The 27,684-nt window shown below is 42.0% G+C and overlaps 1 long non-coding RNA gene across 7 annotated transcripts in view; it reads left to right on the forward strand.

Moving 5' to 3' along the window:
- Positions 1–27,684, forward strand: part of LOC110257309 (uncharacterized) — a 407,691-nt gene that overhangs the window by 308,185 nt on the left and 71,822 nt on the right. For 6 of the 7 annotated variants that reach the window (XR_014831516.1, XR_014831518.1, XR_002339760.2 and 3 more), the window contains one exon: positions 278–408. The exons of the other annotated variant lie outside the window; for it this stretch is intronic. This is a non-coding gene — a long non-coding RNA (uncharacterized LOC110257309). The remainder of the gene's footprint in view (positions 1–277; positions 409–27,684) is intronic. 7 annotated transcript variants of the gene reach the window in all.

Genomic DNA, 27,684 nt, shown 5'->3' on the forward strand with positions numbered 1-27,684 from the left:
TGGAATTCTTTTAGGAGCAGCGTAATTACACCGCATCCTATGGTGTTTGGAAGTAGCGCTCACAATTTGCATCACTGTCGTGAGTGGGAAGTGATCCATGCTAAATCGGGGCTGGGCCAGATGGGTCTTGCTAAGACCCTCTTCCCTCCCTCTTCAGCTCCATTAAATTAAGCCGTCCCTATGTGTATGCAAAAGACATAAATCAGTCTTTGCCTTCTGTGTATTAAAGAAATGCATCCGCTTCCATTAATTAAAAGTCAAGTGCTTCTGTTTACAGTGATCAGGGCAAAACAGACGCTTCTGCCAGAGAATTCCAGAGAAGCAGATCCTGGTCAGATGCCACAGGCCTCAGCAGGCTGGGCACCAAGAGGGACTTAGATATGAATGAGCCCGTCCTTGTCTTGGGAGGTAAGGGACAGCATCTCAGCACACCAAGGTCCTAGGCCTCTATTTCCTTGCTGCAAAGTGGCCCCATCCTGGGGACCTGGCTGGTCTTCTCCACAGGGTCACTGAACACAAGGCCCTGACTGATGAGTAGGAGCCCCTGGGCTTGCCAGTCGTATGTAGCCGCACACACTTTGTTCTGGGGTCTCCAGTTTCCTCTCGGCTCTGACAGTAGTTTCTAATTGTCCTTTTCATTCCAATGCCTATCTCCTCCCACCCCTACGCACCCTTCCCCCAGCACACATACCTGCTCGTGACCTTTTAGTGCTGTCTTCCTCTAGCCTTCTCTCCTTGCAGGTGTTGTTAAGTCATGCATTAATCATTGACATCTTAGAAAGAAGTTTAGCCAATGTGGTTCCCCTTATATACAATATTATATGTTGTAGGTATCTATGTGTATTATATGGAGTATATGTATCATATATATTATATAGTATGTACTCCATATATTTAGTATATATGTATATAATATATAAATACATATAGTATGTGTATATCTAGATAAATATGCATATACATATATAGTTTAGTTCCTCAGTATGGGAAAAACATGTTTTGTACCTGATTAATTTTCAGACTTTATTCTTATGTATCAATGTTCTTCTTCTACCATAGAATACATGTCATCATAGACAAATTGGGGGACATTCTTAAAGGAAGAGTAAAAACCTCTCACCTACAATCCTATCCCTCAAATTGACCGCTATAAATATTTTGGTCTATTTTTCCTTCTCTTTTCCACTTACAAAATTATGAATTTTTCCTTATAAGAAGGTGTAGAGAATAAGAAAATATTCATATATATACTCAATTGAAGAAAAGAAATTTAGATGTATAATTTTCTTTCTTACCAGAGCTAGCTAGTATCCAAAATTTGATGTCTATTGTGTTTAGTGTGCATTTCTTTATCCTTTACAACAAAGGTATATATCTATAAACAAAATATGATGTTGCTTACATACTCTTAAGTTTCAGGTAAGTGGTATTCTCCTACAGCTTGTTTTTAAATTCTTCTACAACTTGTGTTTTTGCTCAAATTATGCTTTTTGAAAATTAACTATGTCGGTACAGGTAGATGTGTACATTCACTTTGACTGCTGTGTAATATTCTTGTGTAAGAACAAATACACCACCCCTGAGTCCCCATTCTCCTGGGGCTAGGCATGTGACTCACTTTCAAGTCTTCTGCTACCACAAGCAGTGCTCCGGTGTACACTGTCTGTGACTCCCAGCACACGGGGGAGGGCTCTCCAGGGGATGAAGCCTGGTTCCACCCACTGTGGGCTGAGGGAGAGCGTAGGGGACAGACATGGCTGCTCTGACCAACCCCTGTGGAAGGGAGGAGGCAGTGCTCATGGCAGGAGGCAAGGTTGTGTAGTGACACTCCCCGATTGTGTCTTCTGATGTTCAGAATTCACAGCCCAGGCAGTAGACAAGTCAGGAGCTGATACAAGACTTTCAAAAATAACTTTGCAGGAGTTCCTGTCATGGTGTAAAGGAAACAAATCTGACTGGCATCCTTGAGGGCCTCACTCAGAGGGTTAAGGTTCTGGCGTTGCCATGAGCTGTGGTATAGGTCTCAGATGCCACTTAGATCTTGTGTCACTATGGCTGTGGTACAGGCCAGTGGCTACAGCGCCAATTCGACTGCTAGCCTGGGAACCTCCATATGCCAGGGATGTGGCCCTAAAAAAGACAAAAAAAAAAAAAAAAAAAAAAAAAAAAAAAACTTGCAAAAATCCATGTCTCCGTGTAAATTCAGACCCAGCATATGGTCCACCTCACTTACCTGGATCCCTTACATCAACCTTTGGCACAGAGCAGTGCAGCAGAAAAAAACTTGAGAATGGTCAGATAAGCAAATCTAAACACTGAAGCTCAGGAACTTTAATGAGAAGAGGGATGACGGGCCCCCAACTGGAAACTGCTTACTTTCTTCATTTAGGCTTGATTCTGACAATCTTGGTTGTGTTTCGACCCAGTCCGAAGTAGATGAGAGGTAGAAATTTTAATGCAGGGAGATTGACCAGGGAAGACAGCAGGCAGAAAAGAATTGTGACTCCCTAACGCTGCCCTCCTGTGTTTATCCTCTCCGGGGGGATGAATGAGAAAAATGGAGTCAGGCATAAGAATTGAGGCAACCAGTTTAATGTAGGGCAACTAGTTCTTTCTACACAACTTGAAAACTCAGTCATCAAGAAAAAGCCTTGGACTTCTCTGGTGGCCTAGTGGTGAAGGATCTGGTGTTGTCCCTGCTGTGGCCTGGGTTTGATCCCTGGCCTGGGAACTTCCATATGCCAGAGGAGTGGCCAATAAGAAAGAAAGAAAGAGCCTTAAACTCTTTGTGATACATTTTAGCAATGTTTCCATTGAAACTTGGGTATTTGGAAATTTTAACTATGGGACAAAATAATCCTCGATGTCTGCATAGTTTGCAATTTAGTAAACACCTTCACAAGACGTGTCTTCACTGGGCAGCATTTTGCTTAAGCGCAAAGAAACTGAGGCCCAGATAGGCTTAAATATTTTGCCCGGGTTGGCAGAGCCGTGGTTCTTCTGGCGCCTCACCTTGCATGTTTCCTGCCTGGCAGGGGCCCCTTCTTTTCTTGGAATCCTTGCCCGAAGAACTGGGCCAAGGTGCTTCGGGGTCAAGGCTAAGAACACCAAAGTGACACAGGTGACTTCTCTGTGTGGTGGTTAGAACACGCACTCCAGGGTGGGACAGACAAAGTGGGACTCCTGGCTCAGGGACTTAACTACTAGTGTAACCTGTCTGGACCGCCATTTACATGCCTGTAGTAAAGGGATCATAGCCTATCTACATCGTAGGGTTATGGGATGATTAAATGAGTTAATTCGTATAAAGTAGTTAGACAAATTCTTACTGGTAAGCAGGAAGTATGCTACTCCATCCCCCAGCCTGTAATAATATAGGTGTGCCTCTAGAGTATTTAGGACATAAATTATAGTTCAATTATAGGAAATGAATAGAATAATACTTCCCAGCCTTCCATAGAATATTTTAATGCTTCTGCACTATTTTATTATTAAGTATGTTCTGTTCCAGTAGTTTCCTTTTTTTAAAGTTAGGTTTCTGGCTCAACAAATAAATTTTTATAAAACATTAAACATAAAAATGATACACTGTTAAATATAAAAATGTTTGTTTGAACACTGGCAAATGGGTGCAGTCTGCCCATGCTTTGGATTCACGGTGTGGTTCAGGTCCCCGTGTCTGCCGAAATTTGGACATGGTCTTAATGACATTTTAGTAAAAACATTTAAAGTATGTAAACAGAGCTATGCTCCCCGCCCCCACCCCTACTCACAAGCTGGTCGGGGGCAGGGGGCGGGGGGGCGGCCCACTTTAGGGAAATCAAGTCACTGCTTTTCAAAATTATACAAATGTCTTTATTGTTGCCACCTGTGCAGTGTTTATAGGAAGCCACCACAGAATGTTCCTATTCTAGTGGCAGCTGGGGTGGTTGGAGAGGCAGTTGGAAAGCTGTGAAAAACTCACATTCAGTCTTTAGCAACTAAGAATATTAATATTATTTGATGCAAAACGCTCCCTTTTCCTTATAATATTCTGGAATAGGCTAGGAAAGTCAGAAGGAAGAGTGAGCTGCTCCGTGGGAGCCAGTGACAACATCTTTTTTCTTGCAGCTCAACAGGAAGTGTGACCAACCCTTCTCCTCTCTTGGTTCTCTTCTGATTATATGATTATTTCCACTTATGCTCATAATTGCTATGAAATTCTAATCATAATATGAATACTATTTTGTAGTCTTTGTTTTTCACGGATCATAAGCAATTTAAAAATGTTTCTACAAAGTCTTTCCTTTTCTCCTTTAAAGTTGTACAGTATTTTATCTTATAAATCCAGTGCAAGTTTATTTGACTCTATCATTGAGCATTTCCCAATATTTTCCTAAAAATATACTTTTATGCCTAGTTTTTTCTTTTTCTTCTTCTTCTTTGGAGATATTAACCTTTCTCAAGATTAGGATTAAGAGATCAAAGAATATGGACACTTTGTGGGTTTTGTCACATAACACTGTTAGGACTTCTAAACAATGTCCCACAAACCTGTTGTGTGGAGGTGGTTCTTTTTAAGAGCGGACAAAATAGAAGTTTATATTTTCAAGAAGAGAAAGGCAAGATATGAGAATTATTAACCAAAAAAAAAAAAATCATGAAGGAAGGGCTTTAAGGGCCCTTTACAAATAGGACATAAATGGTCTTGAAATATATGAGGTGAGTCCGAGAAGGGTCATGGAACAAGAAGATACCACTTCACCTTTAAAAGGAGATTGCTTTCTTATAGAGAATGGATAAAAAAGATCCTACTGTATAGCACAGGGAACTATATTCGAAAACCTGTTAAAACCAGAATGGAAAAGAATATGAAACAGAACGTGTGTGTGTGTGTGTACAGCAGAAATTAACACACCATTGTAAATCAACTATACGTCAATAAAATAAAATTTTTTAAAGAGATTGCTCATGTAGGAAGCTAATCTATAAAATAGGCTATTACCTCTTTCTTTAACTTTCAGGGCATCCAGCAGAATCATTCCATAATTTAGCCTATTGGCCATGAAGTTTTACGACTGGTATTTTTTGATACTTTGGTCCTCATACACTTCCCATTTATTTTAATCATTTGAATGGGTCCTTGATTGGGTGGGTAGATACTTTTCCCATCAGAAGAGTTCGAAATGAGCTCACACTAGACCTTTGGATTGCCAAACACTGGGGTTTATTTATTGACTCAATAAATGAAAGAAGGGAGGAGATGTCATTTTTGAAAGAGTCTGAGCTTTAATTTCTATTAGTGGATTTCATTTAAATAACTAAACACCCCACATGTGTATTGCTGCTGACAATGTTGAGTTGAGCGTCTCTTGCTCTAAGATCCCAGGATGCCACCACCACACCCCCAGGGAGTCATCTTCTATTTGCCAGTCCTTAAAGAGAAGCTCACCATGATGGATTTTCTCTCTTGGAGCAGGTGGAAAACATAGCTGTGAATCCTTGCAGAATCCCAAATTCAAAAGCATGTTAGACTTCCAAAACTACAAGTCAGACGTTTGTAACTTAAAATGTCATTTCCCATTAGAAAAAATTCTAATAATGACATCTCACTTCTTAATCATGTTTGTTTGTTTTTTTTTTTTTTTTTTTTTTGTCTTTTTGCTATTTCTTGGGCCGCCCCTGCGGCATATGGAGGTTCCCAGGCTAGGGGTTGAATCGGAGCTGTAGCCACCGGCCTACTCCAGAGCCACAGCAACGCGGGATCCGAGCCGCGTCTGCAACCTACACCACAGCTCACGGCAACGCCGGATCGTTAACCCACTGAGCAAGGGCAGGGACCGAACCTGCAACCTCATGATTCCTAGTCGGATTCGTTAACCACTGCGCCACGACGGGAACTCCTTCTTAATCATGTTTAATAGCTTTTAGAGATAGTTCAGGTGGTTCAAATGGGTATGTGATTTCATGCGATCCTCATAACAGTTTTGGGTAGGGAGTATTGTTAGTCTACATTGCAGATGGTGCGGGGAAAAAGAGGCAGAGAAACAGTGTAAGCTTTTCAAGTTCATGGAGCTAGTGAGCAGTAGAACCAGACCTCTGACTTGAGTCCTTGGACTCTAAGCCCAGCCTCTTCCCATGTCAACACTGTTGGCCAAGTTCCTGGTTCAACACATAAAAGGCTGTTTTACCCACAATTATTTTTTCGTCTTTTTTTTTTTTTTTTTAGGGCCATATCCACAGCATATGGAAGTTCCCAGGCTAGGGGTCTATTCGGAGCTGTAGCTGCCTGCCTATACCACAGCCACAGCATCTTGGGATCTGAGCTGTATCTGCGACCTACACCGCAGCTCATGGCAATGCGAGATTCTTAACCCACTGAGTGAGGCCAGGGATCCAACCTGCATCCTCATGGATACTAGTTGGGTTGGTTACCACTGAGCCACGACAGGAACTCCTACACACAATTATTAGCACTGCAATTTAGGGAAAAGTTTTGCCTAAACTTTCAGGATTGGAGCAGACACTAGGATATGAAATGATATATATAATCTAATGATGTGACGTCAACCCTGCTAAACTTGTCCTTTGAGCCCTTGGGCTCTTTCCCTGCCTCCCCACCTCACCCCATGCTCTTTTCACTGGCCCAGCTCCAGGGAGACTAAATCAGATTATCCAGAATTGTTGTCCAAGAATTAGTATTTAAAAAAAAAAAAAAAAAAAAGAAAAACCAACACAAAAGAAGACAGACAAAATGGAAAGGTGAACCAATTTCTTGCGTAAGAAAACAGGAAGACGTAACAACTTGAAGATGTCATTTTCTCCTACACTAACCTGTATGTTAATACCTCAAAACAATACTTCAAGGAAAAAAAAAATTGGAAGCAATTCACTGATGCTGAAGTTTGCCTGGGAAAACTAACAAGCATGGGGCCTCACTTTCTGAAAAGGGAGGCTAGTAGGAGCCCTACAGGACGGATTTTATACCATGATATGAAGAAGCCAGTCTCTTCCTTCAAACTGCTCTGGCACCTTCCTCAGACACAGGCCAAGGTGATCTGCAATCACGGTGTTTACCTTCCTCAAATCAGCACTGAATTCCTGAGACAAAATTCTAGCTGTGAATAGAAAAAGAGGGGTCAGACATAAGAATGACTGGCTTCTAAGGAACATTGGAGAGACAATGGCTTAAAAGATTTAAGAAGATGCATCTGGATGAAGGTGTGTGGGAAAAGGCACACATATACTGCTGGTGGGTGTTGATGTTCAGATACACGTGTAAAATATCATATATATGGGGTCTTCCTTCTTGAAAAATCTATTTTCTAATCTTTCAGCAATGTCATTCCCTTCTGCACTTCTGAGCCTCCATGGTCTTCAAAAGCTTCCAATTTTGCAAATTTCTTGAATTTGAGGAGGAGTGGGGCCTTACAGGAAGAACAGTGTGCAGGAAAACTCTCCTGGGTGTATTATTTGTAAAGCATGTATTTTCGAGTGTTAACTGGCCTCGTCCAAGTCCTAATTTGCTGCAACATTCTTGGTGTACGGTCATCATCCCATATTTAATGCAATTATTAAAGGCTTCTCTCATAGATGTCCTGGTTTGGATGGTAAACTCTATGGTCACTCTATTTAAGGCATCTTAGTGTAGGGGGATGATAGCTTTGTCTAGATGAACTCGCATTTCTAAGATGTGGAAGAGGTTTTCCCACACCCCACGTTCCTTTGTCTTGGGTTGGCTCGAGGGCTTTTGGGGACTTGAGCCTGAGTTAGCCTCGAGTGCTCATAAACAAGAGGGGATCCCTGAGTGTTCCATCAAATGCATCCCCTCTAAGCTGCCACTGCCACTTGTCTAATTGGAACAGAACATGTGTGTGTGTGTGTGTGTGTGTGTGTGCGCACGCGTGCACACGCACGCGTGTATACCCGTGAATGGATGTGGTAGGAACCTAATCCATCTTTCTATGGGTCAGCATAAAAGTGGAAATACAGGGAGAAATGCTTTTTTTTTTTTTTTTTTTGTCTTTGGCTTTTCTAGGGCCGCACCCGTAGCATATGCAGGTTCCTAGGCTAGGGGTCTAATCGGCCACACCAGATCCGAGCTGCACCTGCAACCTACACCACAGCTCACGGAAACACCAGAGTCTTAACCCACTGAGCAAGGCCGGGGATCAAACCCGCAACCTCATGGTTCCTGGTCAGATTCGTTTCTGCTGCGCCACTACAGGAACTTCGAGAAATGCTCTTTATTGCTGGAATTACCTTCTCCATCTGTTTGCAATACAAAGGAAGGAGAGGGAGAGAGAGGGATATTGAGATGGATGTAAAGCCACCACCGACTCCAGGGTCCTCTCCCTCCCCAGCCCCTCACCCCCACCCTTGCGCACACGCTTCAGTGAGAGGGGCTCTGTAGGAACCGGTTCTGGAAGAGGCGGCCTGTCTCGAGCTGCTGTACAGCGCCCCTGTGACGTGGCCGTTTCTATAGAGACCAGTCGCTTTCCTAAGAAAGCTGGTAAGCAGGAAACCTTAGCAACCGGTTGAAGGCTTTTTTTTTTTGTCTTTCTTTCTTTTTTTTTTTAATATGAGGATTTTCTGTACTTGAATTCAAAAGGCCCCTCCCTGGGAAAGCAGCTTTGTGGCAGGCAGGAAAGGGCAGGCTAGTTTGCCTGGAGGCTGAGAATTTGGAAATAAGATTTGAAGGCTGCTGGTGGACCAGGGAGGAGAGCAAGGAGGAGAGGCTGCTGTTTGCTGTGCCAGGCTGGCTGGTGACAGCCTGAATTCATCTCCAGCCTGCTGTCTGGGAGCCCACCGCTGCCAATTAATCCACAAAATGATACCCCTAGGGACAAAACAAAACTGTGATCACCTTAGTAACCTCGTCACGCTTTCACCTGGCAAATTCCAGGCATTAGTGGCAAGAAAGGTCAGGAGCTCAGGGGTGCAAATCTGAGAGCTGTGCCACACAGCAAACCTGCTTACTTGGCACTCAGTAGGCGTCCCCTTTAACTGACGTTTGGTTCCTGCCTCTTCCCATCAAGTCAGCGCAAACATCACTTCTTTTTTTTTTTAAGTTTTTTTTTTTTTTTTTTTGCACTAGGATATAGTTGATTTACAGTGTTGAGTGAATTTTTGCTATGCAGCATAGTGATATAGTCAGATATACACACATTCTTTTTCTCATACTATCTTCTACCATGGTCTATCCCGAGAGATTGGATATAGTTCTGCGTGCTGTACAGTAGGACCTCATTGCTTATCCATTCTAAATGTAATAGTTTGCATCTACCAGCCTCAAACTCCCCGTCCATCCCACTTCTTTCTCCCTCCACTTTGGCAGCCACGAGTCTGTTCTCCATGTCTGTGAGGTGGTTTATATTCTCTAATACCATACACAAAAATAAACTCAAAGTGGATTAAAGACCTAAAGGGAGGGGCAGATACTATAAAATTATCCTATAAGTCAAATGCTCTTTGACATAAATCATAGCAACATCTTATTTGATCCACCACCTAGAAGAATGATAATAAAAACTGATGGGACCTAATTAAACTCAAAAGCTTTTTCCCAGCGAAGGAAACTATTTCAAAAATGAAAAGACAACAGAATGGGAGAAAATCTTTGCAAACAATGACACTGACAAGGGCCTCATCTCCAGAATATACAAACAACTCATACAACTCAACAACAAAAAACCAAAAACAACCCAACTGAAAAATGGGCAGAAGACCTAAACAGACATTTCTCAAAAAAAGACGCATGGATGGCCAGTAGGCATATGGAAAAATGCTCAACATCACTAATTATAAGAGAAATGCAAATCAAAACTACAATGAGGTACCACTTCATACATCACTTCTTTTTTTAAATTTATTTTTAAATTATTATTATTATCAAAGTACAGTTGATTTCCAATGTTTCATCAAGTTCTGTTGTACAACTAAGTGACCCAATCACACACATCGCTTCTTAAGGAAAGTCTTCTTAATCAGAGATTGCATTTGGCTGCACCTAAATAGCCCCTACTGAGTAGTTTAACCAAATGGGTGCTTTCCTACAAAGCCGGAGAGCGGACAGTTCAGGGGGCTGCCAGCTTCATGCCGTCACCCACCTCCCGGCTCCCTCTGTCTCTCTGCCTGTCCATTCCTGGAATGTGTCCCTCCACGGTACAGGAGGGACCACCTCCCCACATCATTCCAGGCAGGGTGGAGAAGCAGAACTTCAGGAAGACAGGGCTGGCCCCACATCAAAAAGTAACACCTTTCCCAGCAGATTTCTAGTTGTCATTGGCCAGAACTGATTAAATGGTTCTAGCCCCGCGGGAGGCTGTGATGTGTGTTTTTTCAGCTGAGCAAATTGCCACCATTATCAAAACAGTGGTTATGTTTTAAGGGCAAAGTGAAGAATAAGTGTGGGCAAACAGCTAGTGGCATCTGCCGCACCTTCCCCTGATGGCCTCCGGCAGTGGTGTGCTGGGACGTGTTTAACAACCAGCTATCTTGGACAGAAAAGGACACTGGTTTGTAGTGCTGGCCAATTTCTGCAGTATGAAAGCCTCCATCATAGCCAATTTCAAGTTCTCGATTTGATGTCACTGAACAGAGTTGGAGAGAGATACGCAGCAAGATGTCACTCCATAGTGTTATAGATACAAGACATAAGTAATCTGAAGTGCATGGATAGTAGTGAAATGTAAAACAGGAAACGATGAGTTTAAAAAAATTTTTTTTGTCTTTTCATCTTTTTTTAGGGCTGCACCTGTGGCATATGGAGGTTCACAGTCTAGGGGTCTAATTGGAGCTACAGCTACCGGCCTACACCACAGCCACAGCAATGCCAGATCCGAGCCATGTCTACGACTTACACCACAGCTCACGGCAACGCCGGATCCTTAACCCACCGAGTGGGGCCAGGGATCGAACCCACAATCTCATGGTTCCTAGTTAGATTTGTTTCCACTGTGCCATGACAGGAACTCCGAGTTCTAAATACTGATTATCTTGTTTTTAACACAGGTTATTCAGTTATGAGTTTACATAATCTAATTCTTAATGGAGGCTGCCTTTAGCAACTGGCTCATACCATTCCTGGAAAATGAACAACTCCCTCTCCCTAGCTGGTGTGCACTGACCCCCCCCACAGCACTGCTTCGTGGATGTCTGCCTTTCCTGCCTTGAACTTATCACAGTTTATAACCATTAGGCTATTTGTGTGATTTCAAGGTTAGTATTTATTTCCCCCAATAGACTGTAAGCTCCACTGGGCCAATGTTTGTGTCTGGTTTTGCTCACAATGTCTGGAACACAGCAGGTGTTCAATAAATATTTGAATGAATAAATGAATCAATTCAGTGTGGAACAAGGAAGTATATATGTGTGTGTATATATGTATCAATAAATTAAAAGGTGATTTCTGCTGCTTCTGTCCTCCAAGACCTAAAAGCTCTTATATCTCTGCCTTTGGTTCTCTTTGCTCTTATCCTTCAGTACTAGTGACATTTTTAAAAGCATCTTAATTCCAGTACTTTATTAAGGTACAAATGGGTGGTGGAGACTTAATGTCCTTTTTTCAACATCTGTTGTTCATTCTGGTTACCTGTGCAGGAAAGACAGAGCCTAGAGCAGCTGAACGGTATGTTGTGGCTTCTGCTTTTGGAACTGTTTGTGTTCCCTTACCCCCATGTCCTCTCTGGATCTGATTCTCCAAGGAAGTTTATAGAGAGAGACTTCAGGAGTCCCATTAAGAAGGCAACATACATTCTGGGGCCAAATGTGGACAGGTCTGAGGTCTTCTGTATTCAAAAAACCTGGGAGCAAAGCATTACTCAGTTTTCCTCTCCGAAAAGGGTCTCTGCCTCTGCTCTACTGACATACGTTGGAAATCTAGAAGCAAGACAGAGCATTCCTAGCTTAGAATCTCAGCCCCACTGACCCCAGGTTTCCCCGTAGCTCCTGACCCTTGGGACATCTTTTAGGAGATTAAGATCTGGTTGCCGTTCTGAGCTAAGTTTTTGCTTGGGATTCAGGAGCCCAGTGCTTCAGTCCCCAGTACTAGGCAGGAATGAGACTATGGGAAAATTGATCCCCCCTCCAACTCTCTGGAGACAATGGAGCATAGTGATGAAATAAGGAAGGAACATGGAAAATGGGGTAAAAGATCACTGAGTTGTCTAGTCCCCATGGCTGGTGCCACAGCAGAAGAAGGGAAAGTTGGAATGTCCCCTGCACACATCTCTGTGTTGGGCTCTGACCTTATGACTCTGGCCACCCTCAAGTTTTCTGAGTCCTGCATCCAGCTATTTGTCTTAAAACCTATTCTTCATGTTCTGCTTTTAAATCCAAATTCCCTGAAAGATGGTTTTCAGGACTGACAGTCTGCACCACATTAACAACTTTTCTAAATGAGATGCAAACAAACATCACCTAGCAGAAAGAGGATGAAATGGCCTGTAATGGGACTGGACGATTTGGGGTATACTCAGTAAAGCTTAAAGATGAGCTCATGTGCTCACGTGATATGGAAAGGTCAGCTTTCTGAAACCAAGAGCAGGATGGAAGCGGTAGCCTCATTTTCAGGCTATAAGGAAACAGAGTTTATCAAAATGACATCAGGCAGAGCCCATGACTTGATTGATTAGAAACCGCTACTCTTGAGCTCCTTTACTGCTTTCAGGGACTGGGAGCCTCTAAAAAAGAAGTACAGACTTAGTTCCAGGACCTGATGCAAATTTTGCATTTATTGCGAAGAGGCTGTTATCTAAGCCTAGGGTCCCAGCATGCACAAAGACCTTCATTCAGGTAACTACTTCTGCTTGACGTGCCTAAGGAAGTGTTTAATGCTTGGTTTTTGCAGGCTGATCAGCAACACCACTCCTCTAGTGGCAGGAACCTGAATTGCAGGCCCAGTGCCTTGGAGGGACCCATCCGTGGAGGAAAGGGGTTATGTCTCACAAATTGGAATATTACAGAAACTTACATTTTTTTATAGGACTTACAGCCTTAAAAGTTCTTTTGCATGCACTCTCTCTTTTGACTCTCACAACCAGCCTGTGAAAAACAGCTTGCATTTCATTTTTCAGATGAGGATAAAAAAAGATAAGCTGTTTGTTCAAGACCACATAGCTATTGATGGACTCAGATCTCCTACTTTAAATTTAGGCCTCTTTCTACTCCATCGTGCTTCTGTACTCTTCTGTACATCTAAGTGAACTGTTCTGTGTCTTGTCCAGGTCTGAGATGTAACTACAATGTAGAAATGAATACAATTGTCCCTTGTCCAAACACTGGACGGCCCCTGTCCTAGGCAGCAGTTGAGGAAACATAGCTTTACAAGGAAATGCTTTTACCTTAAATGACAAATGAAGGCAAGTGGACCAGAGGTTTCTTACTTGATAGATCAAACCTTGGAAGCAGTCTTCTTTTCCAGACCAGGACTGGAGTTGGAAGGAACTGAAGATCCAAAGTCCTGCCCCTGAAATTTCTGTCCTATCAGTGGGTTGATGTGCATCAGTCCTTTATGAGATGAAATGGCTTTTATTTTGCAATCAGCGTAAGGCTTACAATGCAAATGATCCTGGGGGAGAGAATATATTGGCTTAAATTTGCACTAGGTTGGAAGTGATTGATTTCCTGACAACCATTTTACCGCAGTCTAGAAAGGGGGGGAGGGGAGATTTGGAATGTCATGTAGAGACAGAGCCTAGATGATGGTGACGCAGAGAGATGGAGCGTGGATGGTGGTGACGCAGAGAGACGCAGAGGACCATTTCTGAAGACGTGCCTCACCTGCAGGACTTTCTCCTGAGAAATAAACCTGCCACAGTCATCCCTCTTCCAGCCAGCTCTTCACCTTGACCCTCAGCTTTTGACTCAGCCTGTCCTTCCAGACAGAGCTTCAGCTGCTTAGCCTACTGGGCCTGACCCCAGGATGAACTCTGCATCCCACTCCCAGCTCTCCAGACTGCCTTGTGCTCTTCTCTTTCATGGCTCCTTGGAGGCCACTGAGGGAGCAGACACAGAATGGGGGGAAGCTGCTGCCAGATCTCTGCATCCTCTCACCTCCCCAGTGTATCTGAGCCTTTTCCTGGAGCTTAAGAAAATTAAGATATTGAATTAGAGGTTCTGGAAGACCCCAGTGGGCGGACATGCAGCAGAAAGCAGAACAGTTTCCTTTGCAGGGAGTGCACGTGAGAGTGAGCATTCATGGGTGTGTCCGTGTGTGAGGAGAAAGGGCAAAGGGAATGTTTTTGCTACACTTCGCTGACCTGAAATAAAAGCCAGCAGTGTTACAAGTGTCCTCCAACAGGCACACATATGCAAACCACACACAACATACACAAACACACATACCCCTACGGACTCCTTTCTGAATAGATTTTCATTTCCTGGACTTTGTGCCATAGGTTTTGTCTTTCAATGACACAGAATAGACCAAGGAAGAAAGTGACCAAACAGAAACCTTGGGTTCCTTCACCACTGATTCATCTAGTGCCCAGGGCTGGTCCACCAAGGGCGTAGCACTCTCAGCAAGACCCAGGCCCCAGCTGTTGCCCAGCACAGAGTAGGGACTGGAGTAGGCTAGGGCCTAGCCACCTTCCTGGAAGGGAAGTCCTTCCTTGCCGTGGAATTGCTCTCATTTTTATGTACATGGCAAACCACTGCTCCTAACTTTGGATGCAGTTGATTTTGTCCATGTCATTCAATCCTTTCCAATACTCAAATGCCAAGCTACAGATTTCCAGAAAAGACCCAGGCAAAACTATGTAGCCTATCCTCAGCCAGGCTCCCTGCTTCTGGGGGAAACCGGTCCAGAGGGAAGAGGAAGGGCCCTGGGCATCCCTTTATCCAAAGAATCAGTCGCAGGCCTAGTGCCCACCCTGCCAAGGCCATTGTCAGGGCTAACCCAGGAGGATGGAAGTCCAAAGTGTACATGAGGAGGTCGAGGGGCTTGTAATAGTCTGGTCTGACCTGAACTCCTTGAATCTATATTACTCACTCATCTTGTGCATCCCAGGACCAGCCTATAGGTCTGAGCTCTGGGCAGTGCAGAAAGGGTCTGGGAGAGAGTTCCCATTCTGGTGCAGTGGAAACAAATCTGACTAGTATCCATGAGGATGCAGGTTTGATCCCTGGCCTCACTTACTGGGTTAAGGATCCGGCATTGCCATGAGCTGTGGTATAAGTCGAAGATATGGCTTGGGTTCCTCATTGCTGTGGCGGTGGTGTAGGCCGGCAGCTGCAGCTGCGAATTGACCCCTAGCCTGGGAACTTCCATATGTTGTGGGTGCAGCCCTAAAAAGCGAAAATAAATAAATAAGTAAATAAAGGGTCAGGGAATGGTTGCCGAACTCTGAAGAGAAGAAGGTATAAGAACACTTCGAAGGAAAAGAAAGATGTGGCCAGTGGGTTGAATGGAAAGAGACCAGGGGAAATGAGTTACTCCTCCAATTACAAGGGACTCGTAGATGGGCTCGTGCCTGCAGCAAGGCAGCAGGTGGCTGGTCAGGGTGGAGACATCCAAGCCCTCCTGCAGTCCTGAGCAGAGGCCTGGGCTTTGCTGTTGTGCTGGAGAAGCAGGAGGGAAACCTTAAAACTTTGCTTGATTTCACGGAATGTTTCTGCTGATTAAAGGCTTAGAAGCTGCCAGAGCGCTTTAACCCCTGCTGCTTCCAAACAGGCGTGGTAGGTGAGACACGCAAAGGCTCATCTGACTTTAAAGGGAGTAGAGAGATGTGGTTCTGAAGTCCCACGCCAGCATCATGGGGCTGGAGCTGACCATTTGCTTAAAGACCAGGGCCCTGACGAGGGGATGGAGTGCCGGCGTGAGTTGCCCCCTGAGAGACTTGGGAACTGCCAGCTGAGGTTAAAAATAACATTCTGCTTTGGTTGGACTCCTGGTCTGCCAGGACCTGCAAAAGAAAAACCCATCTGGCACAGGGATGGTGTCCTGGGTAGACTGCTGAGGAGGAGAAAGAATCAAACAGGCCCGAGGAGAAATGAACTTCTAGCCTCAATGTCAACACCCCACCCCACTGTCAGGTTCCTGGGCTTGACCTGCTGGCTGCAGCGCCCACCAGGAAGACCACAATCCTTCTGTGAGAGGCCAGCTTGCTGTGGAGGTGCAGAAGAGACCCCATCCCCCAAGGAGCAGCCCCAACACCTACCCTAAGTAGGGCTCAGAGGCCTCCATGGATGGCAGAACCTTAGCTGGATCATGGGAGTCCTTCTGGACCCAGCCAGCAAGACCAGGTTGACCCCTGAGGGTCTCTGTGGAGAAAATGGGATCCCTTCTGTATGCCTACTTATCCCTTTATTCTAAGACACAGTGATTTCAAGAAAGCAGAACCTAGAAAAATCTCCTTATTGAAGACCATGACGTTAGAATGCAGCTGTCCACCCCTAAGCCCATCCTCCTCATTTCATAATCAAGAAAACGGAGGTCAAGGTCGAGGTCAAGTTCACACAGTGAGAGGCAGCGATGAGAGAGTCTGTGGTTCCCATCTGAGCTCCACTCCACCCTGTTACCTCTGCTTTCCACCCCGGCCAATCCGCCAGGCACCCTGAACTGAGAATTCTTTTTTAATAGGCTCTACTTTTTTAGAGCAGTTTTAGGTTTACAGTAAAATTGAGTGGCAGGTATAGAGATATCCCCCCCACATACAGCTTCCTCCATTATCCACATCCTACAGCAGAGTGGTCCATTTGTGACAAATGATGAGCCTACATTGACACATCATAGTCACCCACAGTCCATAGTTTCTATTACAGCTCACTCTTGGTACACATTTGTGGGTTCAGACAAATGTAAAATGCCACATATCCTCCATTATAGCATCATACAGGGTACTCGTATGTACTCTGTCATGCTATAAATCCTTGCACAGAGAATTTTCTCAACTCCTATAACGAGGAACCAGTCACAAGGCTTAGTTGCTGTTAGTCTTGGGATTCATCTCCGGTGCACAGCTGGCTGGGTGCTCACTGGCTTAAAAACATTCTGCTCCCCCACATTCCTTGTTGCTGGCACCCGGGATGGACATGCAGTCTCCGGAGGAGGATGCAGGCACTTCAAACTGACAGATAGGGTCAAGGCAGGACCAAGCTGTGATGTAGAGCTGTCATTGTAGACAGAGCTTGTCCTTGGAAGGTTCTAGTTCCACGCCCACAACATCTGTGTGCATGCGCCATGCACGTGTGAACACACACGCATGCACTCGCACACTTTCTATTCTTCTAGTTCAGTGAATTTCTCTCCATGCTTTTTAAGGATCCCAGTGCCTTTTTGCACTGTTTTCCATCAACCATCAAAAATCTTCAAGGGAGATCCTGTTGTGGCTCTGAACCTGACATAGTGTTCATGAGGATGTGGGTTCGATCCCTGGCCTTGGTCAGTGGGTTAAGGATCCAGTGTTGCCACATGCTACAGTGTAGGTCAAAGATACAGCTCAGATCCAGCTGCAGCTTTGATTTGACCCCTTTCGTATGCTTTGAGAAGGGACTGAATGCCAGTTATTTGCTGTTCAGGGTCAGCTGAAGCCATATTCCTTCCCAGAAAATGGGAAGGTATTTGCACCATGGGCCTTAGTTCTCTCTGTATAATGAAAAGTTTTGTCTTTTAGGAAATTTAGATACCTAAAAGCAGGTGAGAAGAAGGAGACCCTTCCCTGGGTCCTTGAAATCACCCCTAATAGTACTTGCTTCTGCTTTGCCTAGCACAGGCTCTAGCCTCCCTGTCAGCCAGACACAATGATGAAGAGTTAACACAGGACGTGAATTAAAAAAAAAAAAAAAAAGGGAGGGGGATTTGAATTAACAATATCTTCTGGTGCAAAAACTAAAGTTTTATTTTTCCAAAGTATAAAGCAAGTAAGACTAGATCCCTGACTCAATGCTATGGTGTAGGTGTGTGATGTTGGGGCTGAGAGCACTGGGAAGACCAAGACTCTAGTTGGGGTTCATGGAAAAGTAGCGTGAGACTTGGCAAGTCACTCTACTCCGTGCCTTGAGTTCTTTCCCTCTAAAGTGTGCAGGTTGGATTAAAGGCCTCTTCTTCCAGCTTTAGTGTTGTAACAGTTCCACAGTGGGAGGAGGAGCTAAAAGCAAACCAGATGAACTCAGGGTGCCAGGCTCCCCACATCCTTTGCTTTTGACAAAGATGATGGGAGTGGCTGGAGGAAGCTGTTTTCACCAAACCTAGACGTGCCCTATCCCGGGAAGTCGTTGCTAATGCCCAGCAGATGGCAAATGCCACTGTGACAAAGAGCCCAGCTCCATTTTAAAGAGAAAGCATATTGATTTTTGGACTAGCCATCTCCAAAAGAATGTAACTGTGAGCCAAACCAAGGAAATTTATGAGGGTTCAGCTGATTCTTATAAAGTTCTTAAATCAATAGGTGCTGCCTCCAAGAATCTGGCCATTGTGGTGGCTCAAAAAGGCAGATACAAGGATAGTGATGCTGGTATCAGACTTAACAGACAAAGCACATCATATGACAGAGGTGGGGGAACTGGGTTGTTGTATCTGGTGGAAAATACACTAGGCTTAAAACTGGAGTTAAGACGCTTGGGTACAACTTCCAGCTCTGATACCAGTCATAGGTAAGCTGTGTCACTAAGGCAGGGACTGTATCTGTCTTGCTAATTGTGGCAAACAGGGCCTGGCCTCTAGTAGGCACTCAGTAATTTTTTGTTTGGATCAATGTTTTGCAATGTTACATAAGCACAGATCTTTCTTACTTGCTCTTTCATTTCATCCCTTCTCAGTTTTTCCCTTCCTTATCGAGCTCATGGTTGTCTTTGCCTAGACCATTACAGCAGGCTTCTAACATCCTCACTGCCTCTGGTCTTGCCCCAGTCTAGTCCATTTTTCATGCTATAGCCAGAGTCATCTTTCTGAAATGAAAGTTCAGCTCTATTACTCCATATTTTAAAGTGTCTTCTAAATTGTCATATGTGTTGGCATAACGTTGTTCATAACACACTCATTTTCCTTTAATGTCTGTTAGATCTATAATATTGTCTCTTTACTTTATTGCCCAATTCATGGTGGTATTTAGTAAATGTTTCATATGTGTTTGAAAGGCGTATTTTCTGAGGTTGTTGCTCTAACAGTTACTGAGTTATGTTAAATTTGGGAGTTGTGATTATATATTTATTTCTTTCTCCTTTTAGTCTGTCAGCTGTTGCTATCATTAAGTTCATACAATTTAGAATCTTTCTATTCAGTGGACTCTTTTGTCATAAGGAAAATTTATACTTTCTCTTTTTTATTGTATTAGTCTAAGTAGAAAGATTAATTTTAACAATATTTTGAGAAATCTATATCTATGAATACTTTTTAACTAAAGTCTTTTTTGTCTGAGGTTAATAAGCCCATACCAGTCTTTGGTTTACATGTTGTATCTTTTTCTGTTTGTTTTTCTTTCAGCCTTTCTATGTCCTTGTGAAATGATTAGAAATATATATATCTTCCTTTGGTTTCTGACACATTGCTCCTAAAACCTTATAGTCTTCTGAGTAATAGGGGTGCTTGGAGCATCTTTTATTCTCATATTTAGTCTTTTGCCCCAGAACCTGCCTGACCCAGAACTTCTAAATTCCTTGGAATGTCCTGGGTGACAGGAGTGTTTTTGTCCTAATAAGATGATTCTCGGTGGACTCCTTGATGGGTAATGGTCACCAAAAAGACCAAGCCGTGATTGGAATCTTGGAACTTTCAGCCCCAACATGCATCCTCATGAGAGGGGAGATGGGCTGAGACTGAGTTAATAAGTGAATCTTCTTCCCAGATGAATCTTCTTCCCAGATGCCTATGTGATGAAGCCTATGCGGTGAAGCCATAGTAAAAATCCCTAAAGTATGGAGAGTTTCTGGGGTTGATGAATACATCCATGTGCTAGGAGGGTGGCACATCCCAACTCCCTGGGAACAGAAGCTCCTGGACTCACCCTGTGTACCTCTTTGTCTGATGTTTATCTGTATCCTATATTTAGGATATTCATGTTCTTTATACCATGTAACAAACTGGTAGATGTGTTTCCCTGAGTTCTGTGGGCCATTGTACAAATTATTGAATCCAGGGAGGGATTCATGGGAACCCCTAATTTGTAGTCAATTTTGGGCAGAAGTGTGGGGAACCCAGGGACCCACTACTTGTGACTGGCATCTGAAGTGGGTATGGTCTTGTGGAGCTGAGCCCTGAATTTGTGGCATCTGATGCTACCTCCAGATACATAAAATCAAAATTGAGTTGAATTATAGGACATCTAGCTGCTGTTTGGAAAATTCGTTGGTGTGGGGGAAAAAACCCACACATCGTGTGCCCAGAAGTGTTCAGTGTGCAGAGGAAATAGAAAGTTTTTTTCCCTTTGTACCTTTATATGTAAAGTTTGTCTTTTAGAAACAGCATTAATTGTTTTTTATTTTTTATAATGTTTATCTCTCATTTGGTATTTATTCTATTTCCAGTTACTCTTATGACTGATATATTTGGTTTTAAGTGTACATCTCTATGCCAATAAATTTAAAAATTTAGATGAAATGAACAAGTTCTTGAAAAGCACAATTGCCTAAAATTAACACAAAGATAAATAGAATCTTCCCATATCTATGGAATAATTTGGATTTCTTATTTAAAACATTCCTACATGGAAAACTCCAGGCTCTAATGCTTTCACTAGTGATTTCTTCCAGATATTTTTGGAAGAAATAATACTAATCTTACACAAACTCTTCCAGGAAAAAAGAAGGAAATAATTCCCAACTCATTTTATAAAACCAGCATTACTTTCATCAGGTGATACCAACATCTGAAAATAACATTTTAAGAAATGAAAATCACAGACCAATACTATTTATATGCATGGATGCAAAAAAAAAGACTTAAATAAAATTTAATAAATTAAATTCATCAATATGCAAAAAAGATAATACATAATGGCTATATTCTAAGAATGAAAGTTTGACTTAACATTCAAAAATCAGTCAATGTAATCCACTATATGAATAGAATAGAGGAGAAAAATTATATAGTCCTTTCTATAAAGGTAGTAAAAATTTGACAAAATTCAACATCCATCCTTGATTAAAAAACAAATCTCAGCAAATTGGGAATAAAAGGAAATGTTGTACAGTATACATTATACTTGATAACAAAATATTACATGCTTCCCTCCCCTGCCCCCAAGTTCAGCAGCAAGACAAAGATGTCTCCTTTCACCACTACCATTCACTGTTATGCTGGAGGTCCAAGCCAGTACAGAAAGTGTAGCATAAAGGAGGTATAAAGACTGGAAGGAAAGAAATAAAACTAGCATTATTTACAGACTACATAATTATATAGATAAATAATTCAAAAGAATCAATTGAAAAACTATTATAATTAATAAATAATTTAACAATATCACTCTGTGAGGTCACTCACTCTCCAGAAATCATCTGTATATACTAACTAGCAAAATCAATTAGAAATTTAAAAAATTTTTTAAATGTCATTTTACAATAGCATACAAAAAATAAAATGTCTAGGAATAAATCTAACGTATGATACACAAGACCTTTATGTCAAAATTTGTAAAACATTACTGAGAGAAAATTTTAAGTCCTCAATAAATGGATAGATGAATATGCCAAGTTTATCAGTTGAAAGACCAATGTTGTTAAAAATGTCAGTTTTTCCCAAGCTGATCCACAGATGAAATGCAATCCCAATCAACACTCTAGCAGGCTTTTAAAAAATAGAAACTGCCAAAATTTTAAAATCTGCATAGATGTGCACAGAATATAGAATAGTTAACAATTCTGAAAGCAAAAGGAACAAATCTGGAAGATTTATATTATCTGATTTTGAAACTCACTACAAAATCACAGCAATCAATTCAGTTTGGAATTGTCATAAGGGTAGATAAATGGATGGAACATATTAGGGTCCATAAATAGACCCACACATATATGTCAATTGATTTTTTGTAAAAGCTCCAAGACAATTCAATGAAGAATTACAACAAATTGTGTGGAAACAGAATCATATTTATGTGTGTGGGGGGAATTATTCTCAATCCCTATTGCATACTGTAACAAAAATTTGTTTCAGATAGATCGTAGATATACATGCAAAAGAGAAAACATAAACCTTCTAGAAGAAAATAAATATCTTCATCTCATGGGTTAAGAAATAATTTTTTAAATTGAAGTATAATTGACTTACAACATTAGTTTCAGATATGCAATGTAATAATTTGATATTTGATATATTGCAAAATGGTTACCACAATAAGTCTAGTTAAATCTATCACCATACATACATAGTTACAGAATTTTTTTTCTTGTGATGAGGCCTTTTAAGATTTACTCCCTTAGCAGCTTTCAAATATGCAATATAGCCTTATTAACCATAGCCACCATACTGTGTGTTACACCCCTGTGACTTACATATTTTGGAACTGAAAGTTGGTACCTTTTGACTTCTTCACTCCTTTTGCCCATCCTTCATCCCCTGCCTCTGGCAATCACCAATCTGTCCTCTGTATCTGTGAGCTAGGTTTTTTGTGTTTGTTTTTGATTCCACATAAAAAATGAGGTCATAAGATATTTATCTCTCTCTGACATTTCACTTAGCATAATGCCTTCAAGGTCCAGCCAGATTGTCACAAATGGCAAGATTTCATTATTTTTTATGGCTGAATAATATTCATATATATCTCACATTTTCTTTTGAGCACTCTTAGGTTGTTTCTATATCTTGGCTATTGTAAATGATGCGAGCAATAATTTCTTAAATAAGGCCAAAAAAACACTCACTGCAGGAAAAAAAATGATAAATTGTATCTCAAAATTAAAAATCTGACTTTTGTTCTGCAAAAGACTCTATTAAGAAAGTGAGAAAGCATGTCATAGATTGGGAGAAAATATTTGCCATACAGATCTTTCACAAAGGACTTATGCTCATAATATATACTAACTCTTTAATAATGATAAAAAGCAAACAATCCAACTTTTTAAAGATCAGATTTGATCACTTAGCAAGAGACATATCAAGGGCCAAAAAAGAAGAAGGATTCTCAACATGGTTGGTCATGAAGGACTTGCAAATAGAAACCATGAGATATGATTTCACACCCATTGGATAAACAATACCAGGTGTTGAGGAGACTGTAGAAAAGCAAGACTTTTCAAAACTGTTGCTAGAAGTGTAGAATGATACCACTACTTGGGGAAACAGCTTGGCAGTGGCTACTAAAGCCAAACTTAGACACACAGCTCCACACTTAGGTATTTACCGAAAACAAATGCGTGCATATGTCGACCGAAGGTGTGTTCAGGAATATTCCCAACAGCTTTATTCATCATCACCAAATTCTGGGCTCAGTGTAAATGCCTATTAACAGATGAATGGATACTCAAATGGAGCTGTGTTCTTATAATGGAATAATGAAAAGGGAGAAATTATAGCAAAAACCAGGAGGAATCTCACAGACATAAAGTTGAATGAAAAAGCCAGACCCAAAAGGAAATATTCTGTATAATTCCATTTATATAAAGTTCATAATGAGGCAAAACCAACCTATGGTGAGAGATTTTTAGGATAGTTGCTTTAGGAGAGGAGAAACGACTGATTAGGAGGCATGAAGATGACTTCTGGGGCCAGACTTGGGTGTCCATAGTGTGGACAGATGTAAAATTGGCACTTCAGACAGAATGATCAGCTCATCTTGGAATACTTGGAACTGACTTGGTCTTAAAACTAGACGTCTTAGCCTGGGGAAACCAGAATGCTGGGTCCCTAACTTTAGATTTGAGCACATTACCATGTGCATGCTATTCCTCAATTTTTCTAAATCTAGAAAAGAAAAAAAATCAATAAGAAAAAAAATGTTTTCAGTGGCTCTCCACTGCCCTTAGGACAAAGTCCAGACTGCTTTCTCATGGCACATAAAGCGTTTGCAGTGTGGCCCATGTGTGCTTCTTTGTTTTCAGGTCCTGCCTCACCCCTTGCCCTCTCTCCACCAGCCACACTAACTGTTGACTGAGCTCCCTGAATATGCCACACTTGTTCTCGGATAAACTATGTTTCTGCCCAGAAACCATTTTCTCTTGTTCTTCCCAGCTAGCTCCAATTCATCCTTCAAAACTCAGCTTGGATACCATCAGCTGTAGGAAGTTTTCCCTGGTATATGTCCAAGGTTTGAGATGTGTCCTAGCAAATATAAGTGGTCAGTGATTTATTTATTCCTTAATATAAAACATTATATTAAGCTTCTAAAAAGGTACTAGGAAGTACCCAGCCCTACAGGGCCCCACAGTCTAATAAGCATAACACAGACCATGGCAGAAAATAAAGTGTAGGAGTTCCTCTCATGGCTCAGTGGTTAATGAGCCCAACTAGTATCCATGAGGACGCGGGTTCCATCCCTGGCCTTTCTCAGTGGGTTAAGGATCCGGTGTTGCCGTGAGCTGTAGTTTAGGTCTCAGACGTGGCTCGGATCTTGCCTTGCCCTGATTGTGTCTGGGACGGTGCCTGCAGCTATGTTTTGACCCCTAGCCTGGGAACCTCCATCTGCCACGGGTGCGGCCCTCAAAAGACAAAAAAAACAAAAGAAAATACAGATGTTCGGGGTCCATGCTAAGGCACCGTGTCCCCCGATCCAAGCCAGCAGGAAGAAAGAGGACTTTTCATAGCTATTTGAAGAAGAAATGATAGCTACAAAATAACTTCTTGAAATTTGTTTCAAACACATCACTTGCACAGATCAAAAGGGATGATTTTCTTTTGAGTAATCTTTTAAAAAACTGAGTTATTGTGCTTTCCTACTCCCCCTCCCAGTTTTATGGAGTTATAATTGATACATAGCACTGGATAGGTTAAAGGGTACCACATAATGATTTGATTTACAGACATCATGAAATGATTGCCACGGCAGGTTTCGGGAACATCCATCACCATTGCTTTCCTACTTTTAAATATTATCCAGAAAAGACAGCGGTTTTCAGTAGCAGTGAATTGTCCAGTGGTGATAGTGTTGTGTGCTCTTTACAAGGCTGTCTGAGGACGGAGGGAGTGGTGTGTAGATAGGAGCAGATTCCTGATCAATCACTTCCCTAGAGCTTTGGGATCTTGTGCAAGTACTTAAACCTCTCTGAGCCCCAGATTCTTCATATGCAAAATTGGAATAAATGTTGTACCCACTTCCAAGGGTTACTATAAGGATTAGATGACTCAGTACACAGGAAGGACTTGGATGATAGATATACAGTCAGAACTCAATGAGTGCTGCTGTCCTGATGAGGAACACTAGGCAACAATGGAGCAACAGACATTTCCCCATTCAGTATTACCCCCACGTGTCCCCATCTCTCTTCTGAGCCCTAGGCTCACTGTTCTTACAGCCTAAAGGATGTTATTACCTGATTGAAATGTGAGTAGCTCAAATTCAGCATTAATCAGTCCCAGATCCCTTTCTTCTTCTTTTTTTTTTTTTTTTTTTTGTCTTTTTAGAGCCACACCCACGGCATATGGAGGTTCCCAGGCTAGGGGTCAAATCGGAGCTGTAGGTGCTGGCCTAGACCACAGCCACAGCAACGTCAGATCCTTAACCCACTGAGCAAAGCCAGGGGTCAAAACCTGCATCCTCATGGATGCTAGGCAGATTTGTTTCCGCAGAGCCATGTGACAGGAACTCCCTAGATCCCTTTCTTGGTTTTTTTTTTTTTTTGGCTAATTATCTTTTACCTGAAATAAAAACAACACAATCATACTTCTTTCCCTCTTCTTCCATATCCAGTTATCTACCTAGTCTTGAAAATTCTCACAGCCATTCCATTTTTTTTTTTTCCCCAGTTTCATAGCCATTTCCAGAAATAGAATTTCGGATCATCACATATTTGAATTTCTTCCATACCCTTTTAATTCACTCCCCTCTAATTCAGACTATTATTCCTAGATCATCCCTTGACTCCATGCTCTTATGCCCAAAAATCTTCAGTGGCAACTCATTGTCCTTGGGGATGGGTCAAAGTCTGATATTCAATGTTCATCACAATCTGACCCCAAACTTACCCTCTCAAATCAATTTGTCTTCTCTATAAAATTTCTCTGTCAACTTGCTTACCAAATCTACAGCACTGCCTGGCATACTTGGCTGGAACAGGGTTAAGGCGCAAGACCTGAAAGTGGACTATTTCTCCTCTAAGCCCAAACTTAGAACTTAGTGCTATCCCCACATGTAATGTGGATGAGGTAGAGAACCCAAATACTCAGGACCAAGGAGGAAAGAAAGCAATCAAGATGGATCCTCTCTGGCCAAAGTGAAGGGTTCACTTTCAGCCCAGAAGAAGAGGGAGAAGAGAGGGCCGCACCCAACTTTTTTCATCAACTGTTAAAAATTCCATTCTTCTCGCCTACCATCAAAGCATGTCCTGAATCTGGCTACTTGAACTTGTAATTCCTCTTGGGGCTGGAGAGAGTGAACTGGAGTTCTGGCATCTTCCTTTATCATGAGCCTCAACTTTATAGTGCTCCCCACCTCTTCACCTTTGCTCATATCATTGACCCTGACCTGAATCCCTTTTGCCTGTTAAAATTCTACTTGACATACTTCAAGATCTAACATAACATTGTGCTTTTTGATTGCTGTAGTTCAAACTCATATCTTCTAAGTTCTAATAGCACTGACTACACTTCTCGTTTGATACTGAGCATCTCCTGCCTTGCATTATTAGCTATATTTTCTTAGGCGTATGTATTTACTCCTAACTGCACTGACAGCTCATTAAGCTATTGACCATGTCCCTGAGCAAGTTTGGAGCTGCTCATTAAGATTCTTTGGTCCAAATTTTTACTCTGATACCAATTACACCTAATAAATATGTGTTGATGCATTAAAGGTTTTATGCATTAGGCTTTGAGCTATCGATTTCACCATGAAAGGAATATAAAAATATGGTCACATTCAAGGCTGTTCATTGCTACCATACTTTTGACAGCAAAACATTAAAAACTGAGAAGCCTCCAATAGAAATGTAATGGATGTTTCTATCATGGCTCAGCAGAAATGAACCTGACCAGCATCCATGAGGATGCAGGTTCAATCCCTGGCCTCTCTCAGTTGATTAAAAAGGATCCAGTGTTGCTATGTGCTGTGGTGTAGGTCACAGACATGGCTCAGATCCTGCGTTGCTATTGCTGTAGCTTAGGCTGGCAGCTACAGCTCTGATTCAGCCCTTAGCCTGGGAACTTCCATATGCTGAAGGTGTGGCCCTAGAAAAAAACCAAAACAAACGAAAAAGTAGACCGCATCTATGTGTATCAACACTGATAAATCTAAAACCATAGTGCCTAATGAAAAGAGCAAGTTTGAGGACTATATTATATCCTACCATGTTGTATCCTTTAAAAACATAGCTAAAATAATATATCCTATTCATGAGTATATGAGTAGAATAAAAATAGGCTGTAAAATATGGATCAAATCCATTCATATCTACCAATGAAAAGAAGGGATCAAAGAGTCTTCAAACCATTTTCTGGAATTTTTATCTTACTAAACAAACACACACAAAAAGGGGGCTTGTCAGATTATTCTTTGTCTTTTTCTGTATTTTTAAATTTTCTCAAAATGAAGAGAAACGAGCAGGAAGATTGCATTCAGCCCAGCCCCCATCCTCTGGCTGGCACACTGTTATTCTTGCTATTGTATGAGTATGGAGATCAAG

The sequence above is a fragment of the Sus scrofa genome, chromosome 16 (genome assembly GCF_054392235.1).
Source record: "Sus scrofa isolate SSC_HxYL_T2T_F1_AM1 chromosome 16, Sscrofa_HxYL_maternal_Yorkshire_Landrace_v2.0, whole genome shotgun sequence".
NCBI classification, from domain to species: domain Eukaryota; kingdom Metazoa; phylum Chordata; class Mammalia; order Artiodactyla; family Suidae; genus Sus; species Sus scrofa.